The 14,442-nt window shown below is 42.6% G+C and overlaps 1 long non-coding RNA gene across 1 annotated transcript in view; it reads right to left on the reverse strand.

Moving 5' to 3' along the window:
- Positions 1–12,487: 12,487 nt before the first annotated feature.
- LOC137422501 (uncharacterized) overlaps positions 12,488–14,442 on the reverse strand; it is a 50,980-nt gene continuing 49,025 nt past the window's right edge. The window contains exons 2-3 of the long non-coding RNA XR_010983487.2: positions 13,118–13,312; positions 12,488–12,547 (exon numbers count right to left, since the gene is read on the reverse strand). This is a non-coding gene — a long non-coding RNA (uncharacterized LOC137422501). The remainder of the gene's footprint in view (positions 12,548–13,117; positions 13,313–14,442) is intronic.

Raw genomic sequence — 14,442 nt, forward strand, 5'->3', positions numbered from 1 at the left:
CTCTCTTTTAATGCCTCCCTCACTGTCACGTCTTTCAACCTCCACACCTTCATTCTCGGTTGGTACTTCACCCGCCGAGCTCTCCTCGCACCTTTCATCCTTATGTCGCAGACAACCAAGTGGTGCTGTGAAACAGCCTCCTCCCCCGGGATCACCTTTGTGTCCCGGAGGTGCCCCCTATCTCGCCTACGCACCAGCAGGTAGTCAACGGTTGTCGTCGACCCACCTGACGTGTATGTAACAAGCTTATTATCCTCTTTCTGGAACTGAGTGTTACAAATCAACAAATCAGCTCCATCAGCAAACTCCAAAATCCTTTCATCTTCTCCATTTCTCACACCATATCCGTAACCCCCATGAACTCCCTCAAAACCGTCCATACTCCTTCCCACATGTCCATTTAGGTCTCCTCCTACCACAACAACTTCCTCATCTTTCACGTTTTCCATCAGCTTCTCTATAGCACACCAGAACTTGTCCTTCTCTTCATGGCTCCGACCAATCTCTGGAGCATATCCCGAGATAATGTTCACCAAGAGCTTTCCAATCATCATTTTCACCATCATCAACCTTTCACTCACTCTAGTCACACTCACCACACTGTCTACAAACTCCTCAGAAAACAGGACACCAACACCATTCACGCCCTCCAGGCACCCTTTTTTTTTTTTTTTTTGTATACAATATCGAGGCTCGTGAAAGAGCGAAGGCACCCTTGCCACACAAACTTGTATTTCTGTCCCTGCCTACCCTTCACCATTCTCACACCACTTCCCTTCCATCTCGTCTCTTGCACACAACATATGTCCACTCTTCTTCTGATCAATACTTCCACCACTTCTCCTGATCTCCCTGTCATTGTCCCAACATTCCATGTCCCAAACCTCAGAAACTGATCTCCACGTCGGGCATCAGACGTTTCGTCGTCATAAATGAAATGATTTCCACCCTTGCTTCGATCGGGTTCCCCACCTTGAGTTTTGACGAGCGGGAGTGGAGTCCCCCACGGGGTACTTTGGGCTGTACCCTGCCCATATGTAGTCGTAATTGTCATGGTTCTCTTTTTGAGGCAATGTTTTTATGGCCGGATGCCCTTCCTGACGCCAACCCCTTTAGTCACCTCTTACCACACGCAGGGATACGGTGTACCTATTCTAAACCGGGGTACACACCGGTTACATAATAGGAGTAAATGTGTCGAAGTCGTCTTCCTCGCAGGGTCTTTTTCTTCCTCTGCGATTGTTAAATAGTCCAACTACTTCCACATGTAAAAAGACGGTGATGAAATTGTGCAATTTTTTTTTCAGGTACAGTACATGTTTTGTGCTAACTTTGGTATTTCTAGCGCTTGACATCTCTTCAATTCTGGACTCTGAAGCAAACGAATAATAATTTCCTTTTTATCATATTAGTACACCCACTCAGTACGGTCCGCTCCGGGGTATATAGATTACAGTAAATCTAGGCTTGAGCCTCAAGAATGTCGGGGTGTGTTCAGTTGGAAAGTTTTTGGTAGAATGTTTCAGAGTGGGTGATGAGGTGGGTCACTTGATATCGGGCATCTGGTGCACCTGCCTCGGAGGTAAATGGCGTAAAAAGTGGCTTTGTTTTGGAATAGTTCATGTATCCTGTGCAGGTGGAAATCATGCTCTCGTGAAATATGGTGTGAGCAAATTCCAGGCCGATTGGTCTTTTCCTTCTTTCAAGGCCCCTCACAGGGCTGGCTGCTAATGGGAGCCAATTATCCAGGTACGTATTAAGTTTTCGTCTGCAGTCTTGTGCTGGGTCCGATGAGCACCAGTGCCAAGTCGGTGACATTGATGGACCATAGGCATAGTCAGAACAGGAATTTAAAAAAAAAAACTGGGTGGAACAGGAATTTTGCAAAATCCACTGTGGGATCTTTATGTCCACCAACTAATTCTAGCACATGGGACAATTGGCGTAACATCCATCTGAGCAACGACGCACTTTGTGATGCCATATCCTGCTTGAAAAGCGTCCGTCCTTTTGTAGTTGGGCTGGGAATTGAACCCAGACTAGATAGATAAAAGGTAACTTCACTTTCTGAGTTATCCTGTAAGTGCCCTCCCCCTTCCCCTTCCCTTGCTCGTATTTCCTTTTGTGAACAGCTTTGTTGCATCACTTTAAGTTCATGCTTCAGCCAAAAGATTCTCGCTTTGATATCATCCCTTTTAGCAGTGTTGTTGTTGTTGTTAGTCCGACCCTGCGCAGTAGAAGACGGGTTTTGCAATCGTGTGTGTGTGTGTGTGTGTGTGTGTGTGTGTGTGTGTGTGTGTGTGTGTGTGTGTGTGTGTGTGTGTGTGTGTGTGTGTGTGTGTGTGTGTGTGTGTGTGTGTGTGTGTGTGTGTGTGTGTGTGTGTTTGTATGTGTGTCCGTCCAATAACTTTTTTTTACCATTTGATATATTGTCATCAAATTTTCACCAAAGCCGTATTATGATAATATGGAGAAGGCAAATTAATAATTTTGTGGAAAGGTCAAAATGTCAGAGGTCCTCCAATCAAAAGCTAGAATATGATTGTTTTTTGATCAAAAGGTCAACATTGCATAAAATCGCCAATATTCACCTGATTTACCTGACATTTAAAGAATTTCCACATCGGGTCACTGAATTGGTTCACAAATCAAAACGTAAGAGTCGAGTAATTATTTTTTAGATCTAAAGCGCAAAGGTAACAGCACAAAGAAAATCTTTTTAAAATCCTATCTCTTGAACCGCTTCATTGATCGATGTGAAACTTCAAAGTAATGTAGTAGTCATAAAGCGGAACACTTGTTTAAAATTCCAATATTATTGATCTTCCGGTCTGGCAGCCAGAAATTGTTAGTGTTTGAAGAAGAAGAAACTCTACCATGTTATCTTCTCCAGCCATGTGAATTTTCATTATCTATATAATAATACCGTAAGGACTCGACTTTGTTATCCGTTTTATGCCGCACCCAGTGACCCGATGCCCACGGCACAAATGGATTTACGATCTACGAACCGCGCTCTTTGTTTATCACGTACAGACATACTCGAAAAATCTGAATTAGCCGACGTTGGGGCCCAAAAGCATCCGATTAACTGCCGATACGACGCCATCTTACGACGCCATCGTATTGGCGTCTGCTGGGCGAAGGCGAAGCGAGCCGTCCGCTGATTGGACAGTCGAGTGGTGTGAACATGGGTGGTGTGAACCAAATGGTCTTTTTATTCCCTTGAACATTTTAAATTAGGATATATAAGGAAACGTCTTTATCGTCATTTTAATAAAGTTAAATGGAGTGACGTTGCGATACTCGGGGTGCGTTGCATAAATCCTCGTAACTCAGAGAGGTGTAGCAGGTGGCGAGACGTAAGGAAGCTTAAAGATAACGAGCTGAAACAGACGAACGATATGTCAATCCCTTTCTACACCGAACGGCAATAAAAGTACGAGAGCGGGAAGGCATGGCCTGAGCACTTCGAGCAGAGAGGACTGATTGGACTTAACATAAAGAGAAAAAATTGGAGCTTAACGGAAGAAGAAGATCCCATGAGCGCTCCCCTATGCCATCCATAATGGTACACTCTATCCATACACCACATCCTCCCTTCCGTGGATGTTCCACGGGTTTCGGCTAGTATCTATTAATAATGTACTGTTTGAAGTCATTGGCATCCTGTCTATTAATTACGTACGTCTATTAATTATGTACTATCAGGATGTACCTTTTGAAACTTTGGACTGCTGAGACCCATTGGACTTTTGAAGAACCTTTAACACCCCTCAAGGCCTTCAAGACCACCAAGACCCCCAACATACCCTGAAGATCCTTAAATACCTTGAAGAACCAGAGGAGCCCAAGGACCCAAAAGACCCACAAGACCTTGAACAGTCAGAAGACCAAAAGACCCACAAGACCTTGAACAGTCAGAAGACCAAAAGACCCCGAGGACTCAAAACATCCCAATGAACCAAAAGACCCCGATGACCCAAAAGACCCTGAGGACAGCCTCATTAAAAAAAATTTTTTAAATACAATACTGAATTCAGTTTTATAAAGAGGACGTCATGTGTCACGCGTGTCTGATGAAAGTGGAGTTGTACAAAATAATGAAAGAATATACAAAACACTCCACAAAATACACCTCACAAACATCCTGGCAAGGGTCTGCAATCTTTTAATGCTCTTTGTTCTTTAAACTGTTTTCGTTAATTTGAGCACACGGAAGAAGAAGACGTCTGAATACAAACAGATGCCGGACGGGCTTTGCATTTTCAGATGCTTTCTAATTGTTGTTGTTGTTGTTGTTGTTGTTGTTGTATAGTCCTGGACAGTTCTCTCGAACAAGCCCGCAACATAGAGACAGTCGATCGATCTAGCAGGAGCGACCCAGAGATCCCCAACATCCAGGATGGTGTACCACGCCTTCACAAAGTCAGTGCCACGACAGTTAGAGAGGGAGAGAGACTTGACTTTATGTCCTTTTATTACAAAAGTATAAAATAAACATTGCTTACAGTCAAAACAAAATTTAAAAAAACTAGTTACATACAATTTTACAATCGGGGAAATCAAAACCAACAAAACGTTAAGCTACCACATTTTGCCAGGGGAGAACCCAAAGACAACAAACCGTTAAGCTACCAAAAAAGTACAAAGGATATTTAGTAAAGACTCGAGAGAAAGCACCAAACGGCCATCAGATATTTTACAAAAATCATTTACACACCACATTCTTTCAAAGAGTTCAAGTTGGCTGGAAAGCGAGTAACAGTGAAAATCAAGTTTTATCCGGCTTTCGCAAAATGCTCTGAACATTGCTACAGTATCTGTACTGTACAAATCATTCTTTATCTTTGATTTCCTGGTTTTTTAAATCGCCAATTTTGCTTGGGAAATGAAAAAGTTTGCAAGAATTGTTGCTTGGATGTTAAAGGGGCCACTTGAACCAAAAATGAAAATTGGAAAACTGAAATCAAGCGAAGACGTGCAAATAGCACTTTCAAGAAAATACAAAGAGGAGTTAAACGACTGCATTGAATATACGCATGGGGTAAGGTTTCACTCTGTCCACAAAATGGACACTAATCACTTATTGCTTGTGAAAAGCGGTGAGTAAGAGAGTTTGTGGGCATTATCCAATGTGTGATTCTCCATTGGAGATCACCAGCACGTTTTGGCACAGGATTTTTATAATACCATCCCCAGTTTGGGGAGAAAGGAGGAGTGTGTGGCAGGACTGCAGACCACTTACACGGTGCTGGGGTAGACAAGGAGGAGAAAAGAGCTTTTAAACATTGGAGATACAAGGGTTTACGCTTATCACTGGAAGAGGAAAAGGAGCGGCCAAAATTTATTGCCTCCAAGTTTTCAGAGGCCGACAAAAGAAGGTTGGGGAAAGGAGAGAGGCTCGGCTTAGAGGAAGGGACAGGACGAACCAACCAAGGTTGGGAGGTACCGTAGGCACGAAGCACCACCCTTAAACATCTGTCTATTTGGCGAGATGATCTGACGCCAGTCGCTGAGGCAATAGCAGCAACACGTAGCCACTTATCATTGGCATTGTTTTTAAGGTGGCACACTTTAGTTATTGATGTGGCCACAAACTTTTGAATGAAGGCCCTGCTATTATCAAAACCTTCAAAAAGTGAGTTGTAAAACAGTGGCTCGCTAAAAAACATGGATCTCTCATACGTAGTATGATCGCGGTGGCTTGTGAAAGCTTGCCATGCATTTAACAAACTTCGGTAGAAAGAAGGGAGTGAAGAGAAATCAAACTTTGCCAAGTCCATTAGGAAGAGCTCCTTAACATGACCGAAATTCTCAACTTGACCCAACATACAGCATCCAAGTTGCCTCCAAGGCACAACAGGTTCATGCAAAAAGGACCATATCGTGTGTAGACGAAAAGCCATAATTCGGCATTTTACGAATGAAGTCCATGACCACCCTCAGATATCGGCAAATTCAATCTCTCCGGTCGTAGCCAATGCTTTCCAGACCAGGAAAAATGAGTGAAGCTCTTCTGTATTCCGTCGACTAACCCAGCGGGTGGTTGTAGAGCCAAAACCTTGTACCACAGAATGAAGGTAACCAGGTTGTTTATGACCAATACTCTGCCACGGTAACACAATTGGCAGAGTAGGCTTTCTATTTTATTAAAAGCAGTCCAATGCGTTCAGTTATGCCTGATGCGTTCAAACCTTCCCAGTTATGCCTGATGAAATCTCCAGGACCAAGAAAAAAACTCCCCAAAACTTGATGGGGAGAGACAGGGGCGAGGGGGGAGGTGGGGAGAATGGGGGTTGGGTAAGGGATTCAAGCCACAATGCCTCAGTCTTGCCAATTGATTTTTTGCTGACGAGGCTCTGCTAAAAAGTGCTAAAGCATGCATCATCTTAGCAATGTCATCAGAGTTTTTGATACAAACACATATATCATCAGTGCAGGCAATGGTCTTTATAGTGTGGTTTAAACCTCTAACAGTGAAACCAGTCAAAGACTTATGAAGAGTGTTTCAGAGTGGTTCAAGGGAAAGGGTGTATAATGCACCTGAAAGTGGGCAGCCCTGCCTAACACCTCTTTTATACACAAAGAATTAAGTTAAGCACCCCCCCCGTTTTTTTACAACCTCGCACATTACAAGTTTGTTGTCGTCAAAACAGTGTAATATACCCATGATATTGCTATATTTTCTGGAGAAGTGATATTATGGTCACATAAAAACATAACAATCATGCCGTTTTCAATATTTTATTCTGAATAATTTAAGGTGAAATTTTTTGGGAATTTTAGGCATATTTTCACCTCAATTTAAGTATGGAGCTATAGGTCCATCACGGACAGTGTGGATGACGTTTATGTTTTCTAACGTACAGTCATTGTTCTGAGAAGACCTCTAGCGATCTTTGCGTCAATAACGTGTGTAGGACCCACGTGATCGGATCACTGACTCAACCCTACGTCTCATAGACCCTGTAAGCCGTCGTATGCGTTGCTGTGGCAGGTTGAACCCCCTCGAGCACGTTTGGGACATGTTGGGACGACAAATTGCGAAGATGGTCCCTCCAATAGCCAATCTGGATGAATTGGAACGTGCATTACATCGGGAATGGAACAACCTGCCACAGCAACGCATACGACGGCTTACAGGGTCTATGAGACGTAGGGTTGAGTCAGTGATCCGATCACGTGGGTCCTACACACGTTATTGACGCAAAGATCGCTAGAGGTCTTCTCAGAACAATGACTGTACGTTAGAAAACATAAACGTCATCCACACTGTCCGTGATGGACCTATAGCTCCATACTTAAATTGAGGTGAAAATATGCCTAAAATTCCCAAAAAATTTCACCTTAAATTATTCAGAATAAAATATTGAAAACGGCATGATTGTTATGTTTTTATGTGACCATAATATCACTTCTCCAGAAAATATAGCAATATCATGGGTATATTACACTGTTTTGACGACAACAAACTTGTAATGTGCGAGGTTGTAAAAAAACGGGGGGGGTGCTTAACTTAATTCTTTGTGTATAATACAAAAAGGGGGCATAAGCTCATTATTTATGTTTAGCAGGGCAGATATGTTTGATTTAAGACTTCGGACAAGTATTCATGAGAAACATAATCAAAAGCCTTTTCCTCATCTAGGAAAACAAGGCCAACACTTTCATGATGGATATCACAAACATCAATCAAATCACGAATAACAGAAATATTGTCATGGATATTACGACCAGGAACACAATAAGTTTGGTCCATGTTTACAATGTCCTTTAGGAAGGGTGAAAAACGCAAGGCAATAGCTTTGGAAAAGATCTTGTAATCAGTACAAAGTAATGATACTGGCCTCCACTGGGAAATGAGTAAAGGGTCGCCTTTCTTTGGAAGCAAGGTAAGTACTGCTCTTCTGCAGCTCAAAGGAAGTTCATTCTTTTCAAGGCTTTCCTGGAAGACTGAGAGCAGTTCAGGGCCAATTAGGTCCCAGAAAGATTCAAAAAATTCTGACGGTAAATCGTCGATGCCAGGTGATTTTCCTTTGCCAAGGCTCTTTAATGCGATGGAGAGTTCCTCAAGTGTGAGTGGTTTCTCCAGGCTCTGCCTTTGCTCTGGGGTTAAGGTGGAAACACCATCAAATAAGTGAGAGACACCATTTAAATCAACTTCCTTTGTTTTGTAAAGGTTGGAGAAAAAGAGTCTAGCTTCCCTCTTGATTCCTTCAGGGTGAGTGATGACAGAATTGTCAGGGCATTTTAGAGCATTAATTTGGGGGTGAGGAACCTTAGATTCAAAATCAAAGAAGTATCGGGTTGGCGTGTCCAAAAGGTTGAGCTGCTGAAACCGTAATCTTTTTAATGCCCCTTGGGTTTGGTTCTCAATTATTGTATTAAGGAAAGCTTTCTTTTCCTTCAATCTCAGTTCTTGTTGGGGGGAAGAGTGAGTTTTTTAATTTGTTTGAATTTGTAGAATTTGCCTCAACTAGACTTTGTTCTACGTTCCTCCTGTGATCTTAAGAAACAAAATTGTTGGCAAAATCCTCTACATTGGGCCTTTATATTGTCCCACCACAAACGCCGATCTGTAAACTGGTGTTTTTGATTTAATAAAACAGACCATACGTCTTCAAAAGCAGCCTGAAAGGAGGGGTTTTCTAAGATTGTGACATTAAGTTTCCAGAAAGAATGGCGATTCAAAGACAGATGTGAGTCTTAATTCACAGTAATATTAAATGATGATCTTCTGAAAAACCGGAGGATAAAATTCCAGTGGTAGGGGAGAGATTGAAAAATGGTGAATTTATATAGATCCGGTCGAGCCTAGCCAGGGATACTTGATTGTTTGTGATCCTGCTCCAGGTAAATTGATGCGTCGTGGGATTTTGTTGACGCCAAAGATCCTGAAGCTTAAAATCTCTTATTATCTCTGCTAATAATTTAGCTGCTCCGGGATGGGGTTCCGCACCGTTCCTGTCTAGGTTTGGTTGCAGAGTGCAGTTAAAATCACCTGCCATTATAATACACCTGTGCAGGTCTAATTGCCACATATAAAGCCCTAATCTAGCATAGAAGCGTTGCCGCTCCTTGCTATTTGAAGGGGCATAAACAAAGTAACATTTATGTTATTAATAACAAATTCTAGGGAGGCTAAGTGCCCTGGGATTATGTTTTTAAAGGAAAGTTTTGATGGACGGAAATGGGGGTTCAAAAGAAAAGCCACCCCCGCAGTTCGGGAATTGGAATCGCTAAAAAGACTGGTCATTTTCATCATCCGTTCCATTCTGCATGGGATGCTGGAGTAGTGTGGGTCTCTTGTAAGAAAAGTACATCTAATTTTTCCTGTAGTGCAAGGTTCACCACTTGGAGTTTGTGCAACTGACTCGTGCCACCATTTATATTTAAGCTTCCAAAACTCATTTTTTTAGTCATCTTTTGCTCTGACGATGTACTTTTTAAGCTGCTACATTGGGCTTCTGTGAAATGGTGGTCACTAGGCCGTCGGATGATGTTCCTTGCCTTGTGGATAAAACTGTGCAGGTCGGAAAAGTGATCTTTAATGTCTATGCGTCTCTTTCTAAAAGTGTGATTGAGGAATTTTAATATTTGAGTTGGTAAGACATTGGATTCATTTGTTGTCGGGAACTCCTCAATTTCGTAAGATTCCCCCTCGGACATGTCAGAACCACTGTCCGGGAAACTTTCAATTACTAGTTCTTGGGGCTCTGGGGTAACTTGTGGTGTGCAGGTGTCATCCTGCTCCATATTAATAGGAGCAGGAGGGGGTAGTGGAATTAAAGGAACCTCGGGTAGTGGGGGGGAAATGGGGAACCCGTAACAGGTTTAACAGTTTGGGGTTCTCTGTCAGTTTTACCAGTGTGCTCAGGCATGTTATGTAAAACATTCGGCACAGGTACGGTTGGGGTTGGAATATTTTCATTGTGCCCAGAAATGGGGGGCACTGGAGGTACGATCAGGTTTTCTGCTATTGGGTTTCCTCCTCTTTTTATGGTTGGGTGTTGATGCACTTCGGTATCATTCACAGAAGGAGGACACGGAACAGTTTTACTTTTCCCTTGAGGAGGAATATAATTTTCCTCCAATGCATTGTAGGGGAAAGTCTCGGGTAAGGTTTGGGGATCTACATTCTCATGCACGAGCAGTTCGTACCGGTTGCTGGTAGTAGTTTGGTTGGACAGAGGCATTTCCGAAGTGTCTGACTGAAGAACTACCACCTTTTCTTTACGAGGTGTAAATGAATTCTGAGGTGTTTTTCTCTTCATTAATGAAGAAACAAGTTGTGTTCCCATCCCAGATGTTCGTATTATCAGCGATCGTTAAATTTGGTATGATGTCATCTGAGACAGTAGTTGGGGTAGTTTGTTCGTCAGTGTTGGGAGGTAGTGGAGGATCTGAGACAGTAGTTGGGCTAGTTTGTCCGTCAGTGTTGAGAGGTAGAGGGGGATCTGAGATGGTAGTTGGGGTAGTTTGTTGGTCAGTGTTGAGAGGTAGAGGGGATCTGAGATGGTAGTTGGGGTAGTTTGTTCATCATTGTTGAGAGGTAGAGGGGGATCTGAGACAGTAGTTGGGGTAGTTTGTTCGTCAGTGTTGAGAGGTAGCGGGGACACAGTATTGTCCGGAGAGCCTGTCTGCTCGGTCACAGAGGGGGCCGTTTGGGGACAGAAGCGTTTTCAATGTCCGAACTTTCCACAAGTGAAGCATTTTAATGTCTCGTTTGACGCATATACTTGGTAGTCGTGATCTTTTACTCGGAATTTAAATACCACGTTTAATACTTTATCCACGTTGGATGTGGGAAGTACAATGTATGCCTGGCGTCGGAAAGACATGACTTGCTTCGCCTGTTCACTTCGACAGCCCAGCGGCGCCATCTTGATCTGAGACACGACCGTGCCATACCGCGATAGTTCCGCTAACAGCGACTCATTCTTTAGAAACGGGGGACGTTGGATAGGAGTATTTTAACTGCTCGGGTATCGAGTGGGGAAACCAAAACGAAGTGTCCATTGTCCGTGGACAGACCAGCCGCAACAACCTCATGTACGAGGCTTTCCTCGGCTAAAAAAACGATGATATGTTTATTCATTCTTGACGCTGCATGGAACTTTTCCATCCTAATGATATTTCCAATAGCAATAACGATGTGTTCCACACTAACCTCATCGGGAGGAACATACACAACGCCATGCTTCCGTGTGAGAGCTTCGAAAGCAGCATACGGGGAACGTGTCGACATTTTACAAATTCAAATTACCCGGACTAAGCCGAGGTGGGGCCGGGGGGAAAGGGAGGGGTCGGGGGAAAAGGGAGGGGTCGGGGGAAAAGGGAGGGGTCGGGTACAGCTTTCTGTATTAAGTAGGGGGGGGGGGAAACCGCAAAAAACGCCACTCAACATGTACCAGCACGAGAAAACGAACGCGGTAAAACACACCTCTCAATGAGGAAAAGGGCGACAAACCATCACCACTCGTTAGAGTGCCGATAGAATACCACTCACCCGTCAACCTCACCGAAAGGCGTGGTCGGTCGGTCTCTCTCTCTCTATCTCTCTATCTCTCTATCTCTGTATCTCTGTATCTCTGTATCTCTCTATCTCTCTCTATCTCGGAGGAAAAATAGAAGAAAATGGAAAAAGAATAGAGACAGCAACACAAGCAAGGAACGTAATGGGGGAGAGGGGAATGAGGAGAACGGGTGGAGGAAGGGGAGGTGGGAGGAGGAAAATGGGAGGGGAGGATGAGGGTTGTGGTACCGGGTTTGATGAAAATAGAGTGGTGGGGGCAGACAGAGAATAGACAATGTGAAGATATACAAAAATGGAAAAGAAAAGGTGAAAACAACGAGAAAAAGGGGGTAGAAAGATCGTAGGTCGGAGCAACTCGCACCTCACCACACATGCACAGCCGCCATCTTGCCACGCTCAACACACAAACGGCCAGCAGGGGGCGAGAGAGAGAGACACACACACACAGAGACAGAGAGAGCGAGAGGAGACAGAGACAAGAGGGAAAGGGCCAGTCCATGGGGACCGATCAGCACTCTGATCGTGACCGCGCTGCCCTGAATAATCTGGGCAGTGGGTGAAGAGATGTCCTCAATAGTTGTTTTAACAGGGTGTCGTTGCTGGGCTTGATGAATTTGAATGACACTGAAAATGTCAATTAGGTAACAATTTTTGCCTCTTTTTTGGAAGGAATTTAAAAGGTTCATGAAGGAGCTTGTACACTCATTACATGGCATAATGGAAGTATGGACATCAGAAAAGGGCAGACAAATCGACACCGGAAATGGAATTGAAAACCACGGGCCATAGCCACAGCATACGGGACAGGGGTTGCCATGGGAAAAAAATATACTAACACAGATGGCATCAGAAAAATGTGTTTCAAAAAAAAGTCTGATATTTATATTTGAGCTTATATTTTATTTAAATTCAACATCTTTATTGCATATTATGTTCTCAATATGATGGTGCATGATGACATCTCAAGGATCTTCAGTGCTTCATTCCAGAATCAAGGTCAGGAAAAGTCTTGCAGAATCCACACGGTAATCAAACAAATCTTTCACTTATTAGCTCATTAACATCGATTTGGCAACACACACGTAATGTAATTATAAATGCAATTATATGAACAGACCGTTTGCAAGTAATTTATTCCCAAACATTAGCTCGTGAAAATTACTTTTGTTAGGTGCAAGGAAAGTCAAACGCAGTAAGCGGCCATTTGGACTTTCGCAGCTTTGTTGCATCCACATTTTATGATACCTAACTCAATAATTATGTAAGTCTGGTGTTGGCTTGATGGTTAAGGTGGCTGGCTTGAGGTCTCAGGGACATGTTGGCATAAATGAGTTCCAGCTGACTGGTAATAGGGGCACTACATCAGGGGCACAGCTGTGCCCCCAGATAAATGATGCAACCAACTATGGGGGAAGTTTCTTTCTCCTCTCCCATCCAATATTCGACATACATGTCAAAATTTTAATTCTATCTTTGTAGTTCCCTTCCACTTACGTAATTAATACATGGTCCGTTGCCTCTTCCCCCTCTCTCTCTATGCCAACTCTTACAAAATATATATCTTGTTTGCATACTCACCCAAAATATAATGAAGATTCCAAATGCTCAATGATTCGTGAAGAAGAGTTCAGACGTAAAGCAGAGTTACAATCTTGCAAAGACTCATTTTCGAGATTACAAGTAATGCTTGTGTATGTAAGCCTCTCTTATGGCCTCCTTCCGAACATGCAGGCTGGAATTTATTTGCCGATCTCAATGTTCATCAACACAAGTCTGCAAAGCCGATATATCACCCGTAACCATCTGTGAAGCCACATTTGTAAAACATCAACCGTCATTTATTTTGTGACAAGCATTACATCCATAAATAACCTATAATTTCTCGCTTTGTTAAAGGCAGAAGGGAATTCAAAGACGTTCTTAACTCTTTTGCAATGCAATTTTCCAATTAACATTTGAAGTACAATATATCCTGCTGTTTCCCATGAAAATTTTATTTTAAAATAATTTTCATCTGTAAAGAATTTGCAACCTCCTGCTTCCAAGTTATTCTCATTTACTGAGCCCATTTAATTTGTCATTCACCCTCGGCTTCATTTATGTGTTTATTGGAATAAATAGTTTTATTTTGGTGATTTCAGAATTAAACGATGATGGACGTTACTTTAAAACTTTTTTTTTAAAAACTTTTGACAAAACTGCTAAGGACGTTACTTCAAACATTGTAACCTCAAAAACTGCGAAGGACATCACTTTAAAACGTTTAAAAAAAATTAAAGACCTGTCAAGGGCATCACGTAAAAACTTTTAAAAACTTTCAAAAACGGTTTAGGTCATTATTTAAAACTAAAAAAAAACACCTTAAAAAACTGATAACGGACGTTACTTGAAAACTTTAAAAACGCATTATAAAACTGTTAAGGGCATCACTTAAAAACCTTTAAAAAAACGTTTAAAACTTTTGAGGACATATTTATTTGTATACAACATCGAGGCTCGTGTAGGAGCTAACATCAACCACTAAAAAAAAAAAACGGACACACAAAACATACAATAAAGGGAGCGGGAGACAAGATGGGCAGAGAGAAGCACACAAGTACAAAAGCAGAGAACAGGAACATCGGGAGATCTGTGTGAGGGAGAGGGCTTGGGGGGAGGAGGCATGGGAAGGCAGGGGTTGGGAGAGGTATAAAACACATGGAGCAATTAATTACTTTAAAACTTTTTTTTAAAGCACTTTAAACAACTGTTAGGGACGTTACTCAAAAAGAAAATGGAACCTAAGAACCTCTCATTCTTTCATATGAACCATGCATTGTTGGAATCCATTTCGCTAATGTAATACCTTCTCCTATCGCCCTCCGTCACCCTGTCCCCGATCGTCTATTTATACAATGTCTCAC

The sequence above is a fragment of the Myxine glutinosa genome, chromosome 2 (genome assembly GCF_964187855.1).
Source record: "Myxine glutinosa chromosome 2, kmMyxGlut1.1, whole genome shotgun sequence".
NCBI lineage: Eukaryota > Metazoa > Chordata > Myxini > Myxiniformes > Myxinidae > Myxine > Myxine glutinosa.